General features: G+C 45.7%; 1 pseudogene across 2 annotated transcripts; it reads left to right on the top strand.

The window, feature by feature from the left end:
* Positions 1 to 1,429: 1,429 nt before the first annotated feature.
* LOC145850365 (solute carrier family 35 member E4 pseudogene) lies at positions 1,430 to 12,534 on the top strand (annotated as a pseudogene). 2 transcript variants are annotated; one of them, XR_014374529.1, is made up of 2 exons: positions 1,430 to 1,825; positions 11,530 to 12,534. The product of XR_014374529.1 is annotated as a solute carrier family 35 member E4 pseudogene, transcript variant X2 (transcript). The 2 variants fall into 2 exon arrangements; XR_014374527.1 differs by lacking the exon at positions 1,430 to 1,825 and having other exon boundaries at positions 9,832 to 12,534.
* Positions 12,535 to 12,620: the final 86 nt, after the last annotated feature.

Below are 12,620 nucleotides of genomic sequence, written 5' to 3' on the forward strand. Positions count from 1 at the left end.
TGATGTATACTCTGTCTGTCACCAGGCCTCGACGAGTCTCCCTCTGGTGGCTGACCTGCTGTACGCCACACACACTTTACTAAATCAGATTTAGAATACTGTCCCACTTCCCCTGAATGGTGTTTGGATAGTGGGACACGGACCATTTCAGCTATTAAAATGCACAAAATGAACCTTTAATCAATTTAAATGTATTTTTATTCATTGGATATTCTAGAATACATTGAAATATGTTGTTTTAGTTGTTCATAAGCTCTCTGAAACAATTGTAGATGTTATATAGCAAATAAACAGCATAGGATGACTGTGGAAGAAATTAGAGAGGAATAACAAGGGTAGGGAAGGAAGCACAATGAGATGTAATAACAAAGGGAGGATAGAAAAGAGGGTACATTTATGAAAGGGGACAGAATTTGGGGGATAGTAGAGGTGTTTCAGAATCAAGTAAAAGCTGTGCAAACTCCTTTAGTTAGATTTTCACCAAGACCTTGGAATGTCCCCAAATATATTTTCCAAGGTCATGGAGATGGTTTAGTTAAAGGTTATTGTCATAAAATTGTAAAAACAGTGTGTGTCCAGAATTCCCCCTGTTGCGGGCATTACATGACCTTATTTCACATTTCTACTTATTTATGTGCACATCTGTTTATGTTTAGCTGGCTAGCTGAGTCTAGCTCTCCTCACGTGAGGAGATATTGATCAGGGCATGGCCAGTGGTCTCAGCTAAATCAGCTGGTGCCCACTTTCCCCAAACTGATCATGCACCCTCTGATTGGTTAAGGACATCTAGCTGGTCCTGCACTGGCTAGCCCTATATATAGAACATATTGTCAATCACCTTTAACCTTCCAGTGTAAGATCAGAGGAGGATATATGGCAGTGAGTTCATGGAGTGCATGGGTAAAGGCCATTTCCATGTCCATACCCCTGTTTGGCAATAACATTCCTGCGTGTGTTGAGGTTGCCTTATTCCTCTGACCAGGAAATGTTTTCAGTGAGTCACAGACTAGTTAAATAGGAGTGTATTCCCTCACCGTGTGTTATCTCCAAGCTTCTACAAAGTTGTATTGATGAATTTGTAACAAGTGTGAGGTGAAGTGGGACACTAATGTTATTTCTAATGAGAAAATAGTGTCCCAGTTAATTTACTAAAGCGTCCCACTGACACTGAAAGAGGCCCTTTAGCAAAAGTACGGGTCTGATGTTGTTTTAGGGGTTGTAGCATCCACTGAATAATACATTATCAAGTTGTTTCAACATTAATTAATGGAAATGCACATCACTTAAATAACTGATTCTGATTGTCTACATAGCAATCTACCAAAAAGTGTCCTACTCATGCATACTTCACACTACAACTCCTCACTTGGGGGTGGGAGAGCAGGGTGGGGGTGAGAGGGGAACAATCTCTCACTGTGATTTCTTTCCCATAAGCTATATTTGCGTTGGTGTACTGTTTGTTTTTTAATAGTCAGCAGTAGGTCAACGTTTGTTCACTGTGTACATTGAGTGCTCTGTTTAGGTTATGTAATTCAAATTTGTGCAGACATGTTTTATGAAGTGTTATATAAAAACAAACGCCTTTAGAGATCTGCCATATGTGCTTACACTGCATAATAGAGTAATGCTTCTTCTTCCGCTGTCAGCTTTTGTCCTAGCCGAGGTCATCTTTTCTTAGTGACTGTCCCAGTGAATGAAGAGAGGGTGATTGCAGTGACGTGAACCGCACCGCTGATCGGGCGGTAACGAGGCAGACAAGCATTCCGCTATGTGAGCCCGGGATGTTTTTGTGATGTTACCAAGCCAAAGATCCACAAAGAAAGAGGTAAATGTAACCAAAAAGCATAGGCAATAGCGTTATGCTGCCGCGTGATGTTAAATGTGCGTATGGTGAGGATGTTTAATCTGGTCTGTCATTGCAGTGGTAGCTGACGATTCTGTGTTTCGTCGTTTATCATGTCTAATATTTTATTCCGACTTTGTTTTAGGTTTACATCATTTAGCAGACGCTCTTATCCAGAGCAAATGGGGCTAAGTGCCTTGCTCCGTGGAACATCGACAGATGTTTTACCTACTCGGCTCAGGGATTTGAACAAGCGACCTTCCTGTTATTGGTCCATGGCTCTTAACCGTTAGGACGGCTCCCTGCCGCCCTATGTATACGGGTAGGACAGGGTAGGTTATAACAACTTAAGTTGATAGAACACGTCATGATTTTCTACACCGCGCTCGCGCTGGATGAAGCAAAGCATGATGACGCTAGATCAAGGACTCTTTCGGGGCCGACAACAATTTATTTGCATCGTAATGACCCACGGTCAATGAAGTGAACAATTACCCCCTTCTGATTCATGTTTCATGTGTAGCCTAGCTGTTGAGTGGGTTAAATGAATCGTCGTAGTTCTGCTACTATTAATCACGAGACCCCTCGCATGAATTAATCTTCGATAGCTACTTGCGACTGCAGCTGCTAGAGCGGAGGCTTGCTTACATTCCTGGCTGGCGACTTCATTCTGGCTAACAACAGTAGGAGATATGTAGCCAGCTAAATATAGCCGCGGGAAGTAATGGTGCCCCCTGAAAAATCTGAATTAAAATAATTTAAAAAATTGGGCACTGGGACTTTAATAGTCCTGTAATAGCTGACAGATAGGGACAGATATCAATTTGCAGGGCCAGCTCAGGCAAAAAGATGTACAGCATCCCCACCGCTGGCTATGCAGCTGAATGTAGCAAATGTAATACTCTTTGGAAACTTTTCTCTGTCATAACTTTTGGATTTGAAATTGTAACCAATTACAGACTCACCTGTAGAGGAAGTAGAAGAGTCAACAGTTTTCAAAGGTAGGGGTCTTAAAACTTTTCTTGCCTAGGAAACCCCCTCCCAGGCAAACTGGTGACCCAGGGACCCCCCAATAATGTCGTCAGGGCCGGCTCCAGGCATAAGTGACATAAACGGTTGCTTAGGCCCCCTAACCCACATTTATATATATTATTTTTTTAGGAACTCAGTCAGGTTTCAACTTACTGTTGAGAGTAAAATGCTTTTCATGGTCAATCCGACGTCTGAAGTGGCCGTACAGCGGCAGGTAGCCTTGGGGCGACAGGTAGCCTAGTGGTTAGAGCGTTGGACTAGTAAACGAAAGGTTGCAAGATTGAATCCCTGAGCTGACAAGGTAAAAATCTGTAATTCTGCCCCTGAACACAGCAGTTAACCCACTGTTCCTATACTGTCATTGAAAATAAGGTGTTTTTCTAGTTGACTTGCCTAGTTAAATAAAGATAAAATAAATACTGTGATGAAGACTTCAGGGCTTTCATACTTCTTGCAATTAGCAGAGCTATTGTGAAGGGAGTTGTCAAGGAAGGAAGTTTGTGTTTACACAGGACGTACCGCCCCCACCTACCATCAACCAATCATGTCAATGCGGAGCTATACGGAGCCCTCCGCATTGTTACAAAATTTGAGAGGCGCACAGCGATGCGGTACAGAGCTTGATCTGGCCTCTGCATGGCTCCGCAATTACATCATACCCTCCATGACCACATCTTTGGATCAAGCCTAAATTGGCTTTTAGAATAGTAGAATACACAAGGTGCAAGTTTGAAATGTGGTTGTGCATCAGCAGTTTTTCTCTTCTTTTGTAAGTCCCTGACAGTCAGTTAATTGGCCATGTCAGCTAACAATTTGTAGATTGGTAAGTTAGTCTAGACATTTATCTAAACTTGTACAGTAGTAATCATGGTCGAATACCGACCTGGCACACAGGGCATGTGCCCAGGTGCCCTGACCTCCACGGGGCCCCCATTGATTTTGTTTGTCACTCTCACTCAGTTAAGATAGCACAAGTCATGGCAAAATGTGTAGAATTGCATGAAATGTGTTATAAAATTGCAGAATATTTTCTCCGCCCCATGGCAAAATGTGTAGAACTGCAGGAAATGTACTTTAAAAAGTAAATGTTTCTCTTTGCTTAGTGGGGGGGCCCCCCAACCAAATCTAGCTTAGGGCCCCCAAAAGGCTAGAGCCGGCCCTGCATGTCTTATCATCAGGTGATTGATAATGGCAAGGTGAAGTAATCAGCATTTTAAAATTAATATATTTGGTAGATAGTTTTTTGTTATTTTGACCTCCCCACGTTATAAATGGAAGAAGAAGTGTAAACTCTGACATAGCGATTTGGGACTGTGTAGGCGCAGACTGAGCAAGAAAAACAAACAAAAAAACTAATTATGCTCTACTTGTCAGTGTTCTAAATGGGACATTATTTGTCTTTTTACTTAAGCACTGTACTTGACTTGGGCAAGAGCATCTCCTGCTTGAGTTCCTGCATCTCCTATAGAATAGAATATTAGAATATTTTCTCAAAAGTATTAACCTATTATTGAGGAGCTCCTGCACCTAAATATAAATGGTCCCGGCAGCTATTTGGGTCCAAGTCAAGCACTGGCCTAAACATGCATATGTAACAGTTTTGCTTCCGTCCCTCTCCTTACCCTACCTGGGTTCGGACCAGGGACCCACTGCACACATCAACAACTGACACCCTCGAAGCATCGTTACCTATCACTCCACAAAAGCCACGGGAAACAACTACTTCAAGGTCTCAGAGCAAGTGACATCACCAATTGAAACGCTATTAGCACGCACCTCGCTAACTATTTCACACCTGTCACGCTCACCCCCCCTTTGACCTCCTCCTTTTCCGCAGCATCAATGAAACAGTGTTGCTTCCGTCCCTCTCCTCGACCCAACCTGGGCTCGAACCAGGGACCCTCTGCACACATTAACAACTGCCTCCCACAAAGCATCGTTACCTATCGCTCCACAAAAACCATGGCCCTTGCAGAGCATGGGAAACAACTACTTCAAGATCTCAGAGCGAGTGACGTCACCAATTGACACGCTATTAGCGCGCACCCCGCTAACTAGCTAGCCATTTTACACCAGTTACACATACACCATCAGATATAATTCATAGCAAGCGGTAGGGAGGGGGTGTGAAAAATATGGGGAGTTCGAAGGACCAATAAAAAGGGATAAAAATCTTATGTCCTGGATTTTAGGTTGGTAGCAACCACCACAGGGTGTCTGTTCAGAAAACGAGGAAGCAGTAGTTCCAGCTCAAGGGTTTAATGAAGATCCACACACACACATACAACACCACTCTCTCTGATAGTAATTGTGGTTCTGTAAAGAAAAGAGGAGAACTTAGGCTATAGCACAGTATGGGAAAAATATGCGTATTTGCATGTCAACTACTAAATAGGCTATGTGGACCCAAACACGTTAGTTGAACAAAGAACAATAGTGCAATGTAGAAATATCTACACATTATAAAACAAAATAAACATGAGCAATCTAAAATTGAAAATGGCCTAGCACCACAGACAAATGCTAATCGCTAATAAGCATGCTAAATAGTAATACATTCTGGATGACAATGCTAATGCTAACGCTACAAGGAGTATGCACGGTAGCAAGTTTAACACAAATGGTACATATTTACAACAGGCACTATTTAGCTCCAAACAACAAGACACCAGGATATTGGCACTTACATTTAGCTGCACACACAATAAACATTAGAAAGAAAAGCAATTTCTCCTAAGGGGGTAGAATAAGCAGGAGAGAAAACAGGTTGGTCATCAGAATGGAAACTACAGACTGTCTGAAGCCCTACCTGGTCTGGTATTATGTTAAGTCATGGGGGGAAAGGCTGCTAATTGGCTAATAATATTATGATAATTGGCGTGACCATATTCCAATAGGAAACCCAAAGGAAAGTTGGGGTCTTGGAAAGAAGACGAGGGGTGTATTTACAGCCGCCCCCAAATGTGTTGTACATATTTGATTAAACTGACAAGCCAGCTAAGGGTCAGTAGCTTCTTGAGGAAGGGCATGCAGCTTAATGAGTCGAGCAACAGGCCTGACGTAGGTTCTGTCCTTGACTTGGATCTCTGCTGTCCTCATTTTCCCGTCTGCTCCAGGGATAACTGAGTTTACAGTTCCAACTTGCCAGAGTGCCCTAGGACACTGATCATCACAACGGTCCCAACTACAAGGTCTTCCTTATCCTTGTGCCAATTATGGCAGCCTTGAAGGGCAGGTAAGTAGTTCCGTATGAAGCAGTGCCAGAAATGGTCGGTTAGAACTTGGCTGTGTCTCCATCTTTTGCGACTGAGCAGTTCAGACTCTGGGTAGACCACCTGTGCTAGTGACAAGTCTGGCTGCCCCATGAGAAGAGAGTTAGGAGTGATTGGATCCGAATCTGTGATGTCCGAAGACACATATCCCAAGGGCTTGGAATTCAACATCCCTTCTTTTTGATTAGGACAGTCCTCGGCACCTCTTTGGAGATGGTCTGCGCACCAAGGGTTGTTTGCAGGGCAGTCTTGATGGATCTGATCTCCCTCTCCCAGCATCCTCCAAAGTGTGGTGCATTTGGTGGGTTGAAGGTGAATCGAATCTTCTGACTGGCTAACTGTTACTGGAGCTGTTGGTGGAGAGTCATGAAGGCCTTGTGTAGTTCTTGCTCCCCTCCCTTGAAATTTGTTCCTCGATCGGACACCCTCTCTGGGCCCGGGTGCCTCAGCTGCTCATCATATTTCTTGATCAACAACCTGGTGAGTGGATGACCTGGGTCCAAAACCACTGGGTGAAGAACGTCAGGGTCCAACAGGTCACACCTCTGAAGACGACCTCAAACACGAATCAGTCCGGTGTCGTTGTCACGCTCCGGGGTCAGCGTCACCAGACAGCTGCTCAGAGGGATTGGCTTGCCTGCTTCTAGTAGGGAGAAGTCTTCTGCGAAGATCTCAGACTGAGCATGTCTGAGTACTTCGAATTGCTGCTTGCTTGAAATTGTTGGCTGAAGGGCTGTCGGCACTACTGGCCGCTCCGTGTAGCAACTGCACGCTGGCTTCCACCAGCTCATGGAAAGTGTTGAACTGGGCAACATCAGGAAGAGACGACTTGGTGTCCGTGGACAGGAGCCCACAGAAGGTAGGCTCCTCTGCTTCATCAGGGGGTACTTGGTCTGGTCTTCTCGGCCAGGATGACTGGGCCTGCCACAGGAATGGAGGACCTTGACTCCAAAGGTTGTGTTCTGAAAGCTGAGACAGCGTCTTGCCGCGTGTGATATTGTCAGCCGGATTTCTCTCCGTGTCCATGTAACGCCTGGCCTGGGGTCCGTGAGCTCCTGTATTTCTGTGACTCTTGTGCCTTCAAATACTTTGTACCTACAGGAGTCTGACTGGAGCCAGGTTAAGACTGTTGTAGTATCCGACCAGTACATGACCTCATGGATTTCCAAGGTGAGTTATTTTCTGATGACCACGGCCAGCTGGGCACTGGTGAGTGCAGCACAGAGCTCGAGTCTTGGCATGGACTGTTCTCCGTTTTGGGGCCACTCTTGATCTTGCTGCAAGGAATGCCACTTGGAGCCGTCCATTGGTGTCTTCAGTACGGAGGTACGCGACGGCACCGTACGCATGTTCTGAGGCATCACTGAAAACGTGAATACTTGACGTAACACCTTAGCAGTGTGACCTGAGACATCTGTGGAAGTTTGAAGACCCTTTGAAGGCCCTCGAAGGGGTGGCAGGTAGCCTAGTGGTTAGAGCGTTGGGCCAGTAACTGGGAGGTTGCTGGATCGAATCCCTGGGCTGACAAGGTAAAAATCTGTTGTTCTGCTCCTGAACAAGGCAGTTAACCAACCCACTGTTCCCCGGTAGGCTGTCATTGTAAATAAGAATTTGTTGTTAACTGATTTGTGTTGTGAAATAAAGGGTCCATCTGAGCTGAATCTTGATGGTGGCAGCTTTGCCAGGGTGACTCAAATGCACTGGTTCTGTTGGGGTGATTAGATGGGGATAGTCTGATCTGATGTGCATTAACAGCTGCACCTGATCCAGCAGTTGAAGGGGTAGGCCTTTGATGTGCCAATATCTTTTCTGAAGGGCTTTGTCCAGTAGGTATGCGGTGCAACGCCCAGCTGTGAAGGCTCTGTGGATGTCAAAGGACCTGTTTGGTTGACTAACAGGGGGCACTCACACAGAAGCTCCATGGACGTCTAGGATATCTTGACGCACCATACAAAGTGTCAAGTCCTCAGGATTGCCTAGGAGGCCTACCTGCTCTGCTGCTTCGTGTAGAAGTATAGTGCGCTCTGACTTGTCGTTCAACAGGGTGTACGTGTCAAGTGACTTGTTGCCGCTCCGCAAGATGACTCGACTCATTTTCAGCAGCACCTTGCTGCTGCTGGAAGGTCGATCATTGCAGAGGGTCTCTGCAGTGTAGCTCACTCTGAGTGCACCATCAGAGCGAATCTTTGGAATGCCTTGGTTTCACCACTCTTGATGTTGGGGCCATCCATTGACCCTGTGATGCATTGGAGGGAAAGCTGGTGGTGCTGGCCATACAGTTCTGTGAGGGAATCCATGGTGTCGGTAGACGCACTCCCGGCTGGGTGGAGAAGGTGTGCGGTAGCGGACAGGTGAGTGCCGACAACGATCAGGTGAGTAGGCCGGGCGGCGACGGTCAGGCGAGTAGTTGCAGTGGCAATGGTCAGGTGAGGGGTGATGACAATGGTCAAGTCAGTAGTCGCGGTGGCGACGGTCAGGTGAGTAGTTGCGGGGGTGACAGTCAGACGTGGGCTGACAATGGCAATCAGTTGAGGATTTACAACGACAGTCAGGCGTAGGCTGACCATAGCAGTCAGGTAAGTAGTCGCAGCGGCGTCGGTCAGGTGAGTAGTCACGGCGGTGACAGTCAGGTGTTGGCTGACGACGGCAATCAGGTGTAGGCTGACCGTAACGGTCAGGTGAGTAGTCGCGACGGCGACAATCAGGTGTGGGCTGACGACTGCGATCAGGTGTAGGCTGACCGCAACGGTTAGGTTAGGGCTGACGTTGGCGATCCTGTGAAGTCAGCCCTCTGGGTGGCGCTTTAGTGCTCCGAGTTCTGAAATGAGAAGTCGACCGGTTTCGCTGGTGCGATGACTCATGATGTCGAGGGGTTGACTGAGTAGATGATGATGATAAGGATGACTGGTCTGAGGAGGAGAGCCCTCTGATCCTAAGGTTTTCAATTAGGTGCTCTATCTTATCACACTGCCTTTGTAACTGCAGTTTATCATCTCTGGTTGTCACCAGCTGTGCCCACTCAGGCTGACTAGTCGAGGTGCGCCTGCTATGGGGGGCCGGTGAGTTGGCCATTATTAATGAAGGTGAGGCTCTATCCTTATTGTTGCGAGTCAGCCTGGGTAGTTAGTGGCTTGAACTGTTTGGGACCAATTGAGGCGGATTAATTTAGCTCTTCCGATAGCTCCAGTATCTCCCGTGTCAACTTCTCAGTTTCCTCTCCTATCAGCTTCAGGAACATTACGACTGTTCTGGAAGAAGAACGGGTTTCTCTCTCATCTTGTACAGGAGGGTAGCTGCTGCTGGTCTTGCTGTGAGAGTAATTAATTCCACTCACAGCGTCGTCTGCTCGTGGTCCCTCATTGGAGTGGTGTTTTGTCGTGTGTGGTGTTTGCCTTGAGACTTCTTGGATGGGCACTCCTAATGTAACTCTATGGCAGCACCCAATGGGCTTGAATTTTCAAGAAAGCAAAAACCATGTTTGTATGTGGCTTTATTAACTCAATGTTTTTTTTATTTTCTTTTACATTGTTTGCAAACTGATATGTGACACCTATTAATGCCAAAATAACACGCAAAACAGGCAACTCCACCTGCGCTGAATGACGGGTCGCCACTACACCAACTGTACAAAACATTAAGAACACCTTCCGCACCTCTCTGATTCGACACATTTAGGTTGAATGCATTCAGTTGTGCAACTGACTAGGTATCCCCTTTCCCTAATATTGAGTTAAACAGCTTCAGAACAGCCTCAATTCATTGGGGCATGGACTCTACAATGTGTCGAAAGCATTCCACAGGGATGCTGGCCATGTTGACACCAATGCTTCTCACAGTTTTGTCAAGTTGGCTGGATGTCTTTTGGGTGGTGAACCATTCTTGATACACGGGAAACTGTTGAGCATGAAAAACCCAACAGCGGTGCAGTTCTTGACACAAACCGGTGCACCTGGCAACTACTAACATACTCCATTCAAAGGCACTTAAGTATTTTGTCTTGCCCATTTATTTCCAGTCAATGTAATGAGCCTATCATTTTTAGTAATTTTTGGGGAAATCGAACTTTGCCCACTATAACTTTTCTCCGCCCATGCATTGAATTGATATCACACAATACATTGTAGGTGCACTTCATCTCCCGCGCCCTGCAGAGAATTGCACTTGGCTTGCATTTTGACTTATAAAGTTCCTCATAAAGGAATTGTGTTTTGGACAAATTAATACAAAATGAAAAGCTTAAATGTCTTGAGTCAATAAGTATTCAGTTCCTTTGTTATGGTGAGCCTAAATAAGTTCAGGAGTAAACATTTGCTTAACAAGTCATATAATAAGTTGCATGGACTCACTCTGTGTGCAATAATATTGATAAACATGCTTTTTGAATGACTACCTCATCTCTGTACCCCACAAATAAAATTATCTGTAAGGTCCCTCAGTCGAGCAGTGAATTTCAAACACAGATTCAACCAAAAAGACCATGGAGGTATTCCAATGGTTTGCAAAAAAGGGCACCAATTGGTAGATGGGTCAAATAAAAAAAAGGAGACATTGAATATCCCTTTGAGCATGTTGAAGTTATTCATTACACTTTGGATGGTGTATCAATACACCCAGTCACTACAAAGATACAGGCATCCTTAACTCACTTGCCAGAGAGGAAGGAAACCGCTCAGGGATTTCACAATGAGGCCAATGGGGACTTTAAAACAGTAACAGAGTTTAATGGCTGTGATAGGAGAAATCTGACGATGGATCAACAAAATCGTAGTTACTCCACAATACTAACCTCATTGACAGAGTGAAAAGAAGGAAGCCTGTACAGAATACAAATATTCCAGAACATGCTTCCTGTTTGCAATAAGGCAAATAATGTGGCAAAGAAATGAATTTTATGTCCTGAATACAAAGCGTTCTGTTTGGGGCAAATCCAACACAACACATCACTGAGCACATCTCTATATATTTCCAAGAATGGTGGTGGGTGGCAGCTGGCAGGTGGCAGCTGGGTGACAGCTGTGAGTCTTTCTGGGTAAGTCTAAGGGCTTTGCACAACTCGATTGTACAATATTTGCACATTATTCTTTTAAAAATGATTCAAGCTCTGTAAAGTTGGTTGTTGATCATTGCTACACAGCCATTTTCAAGTCAATTTAAGCCATTTTCAAGTCAATTTAGCTGCAAGTACACACAACATTGTTCTGTGTAATTGCGGGCTATTCTTTGGGTGCTGAAAACAGTAGTTGTTGATAAAAACTAAATTTTATGTTACGTTGGAGCTTCAGTCCGCCCACACAGTCACTGCTCAACTCCATCGTGAATCATGGAGTGGAGTTTAGTTGGCTAGTTATTGCTTAACCAAGTCAAGATGTGTTTGCCTTACAGAAACGAGGATGAAACCAACATGATTAGCACCGATGGCCTCTCTAAATGCGAGGTGACCTGGCGCGAGCCTGGGAAAAGGCCACAGGCGGAGATGTTGCACCTTCTGTCTGCTGTCATTGTCTGGCTTGTGACGGGGACAACCATCTCCAGTCTTAACAAATGGATTTTTGCAGTGTACAACTTCAGGTACCCGTTACTGCTGTCGGCCCTGCACATGTTGACAGCGATAGTGGTGGACTATGGGCTTATTAAACTGCGAATGCTCCAGCAAAACGGTGGGGTTGACAACCAGAAGGACCTTACCACCAGCGCCAAATGCAAGGTGTTTCTATTGAGCTTGACATTTTGTGCCAGCATCGCATTTGGCAACGTGGGTCTAAACTATGTCCAGCTGTCATTTGCCCAAATGATCTACACCACCACGCCAATCTTCACCCTGGCCATCTCCACTCTGATCCTGGGCAAGCAACACCACATCCTCAAATACACAGCCATGATGCCCATCTGTCTGGGAGCCTCGTTCAGCATCATGGGCGAGGTCCAGTATGACCAGACAGGCTGCTTCTTCGTATTCGCTGCGACAATGTTGAGAGGTGTCAAAACCATCCAGCAAGCACTGGCCTAAACATGCATATGTAACAGTTTTGCTTCCGTCCCTCTCCTTACCCTACCTGGGTTCGGACCAGGGACCCACTGCACACATCAACAACTGACACCCTCGAAGCATCGTTACCTATCACTCCACAAAAGCCACGGGAAACAACTACTTCAAGGTCTCAGAGCAAGTGACATCACCAATTGAAACGCTATTAGCACGCACCTCGCTAACTATTTCACACCTGTCACGCTCACCCCCCCTTTGACCTCCTCCTTTTCCGCAGCATCAATGAAACAGTGTTGCTTCCGTCCCTCTCCTCGACCCAACCTGGGCTCGAACCAGGGACCCTCTGCACACATTAACAACTGCCTCCCACAAAGCATCGTTACCTATCGCTCCACAAAAACCATGGCCCTTGCAGAGCATGGGAAACAACTACTTCAAGATCTCAGAGCGAGTGACGTTTGGTTGACTAACAGGGGGCACTCACACA

Source organism: Salmo salar, chromosome 01, assembly GCF_965601325.2.
Source record: "Salmo salar chromosome 01, fSalSal1, whole genome shotgun sequence".
Taxonomy (NCBI): domain Eukaryota; kingdom Metazoa; phylum Chordata; class Actinopteri; order Salmoniformes; family Salmonidae; genus Salmo; species Salmo salar.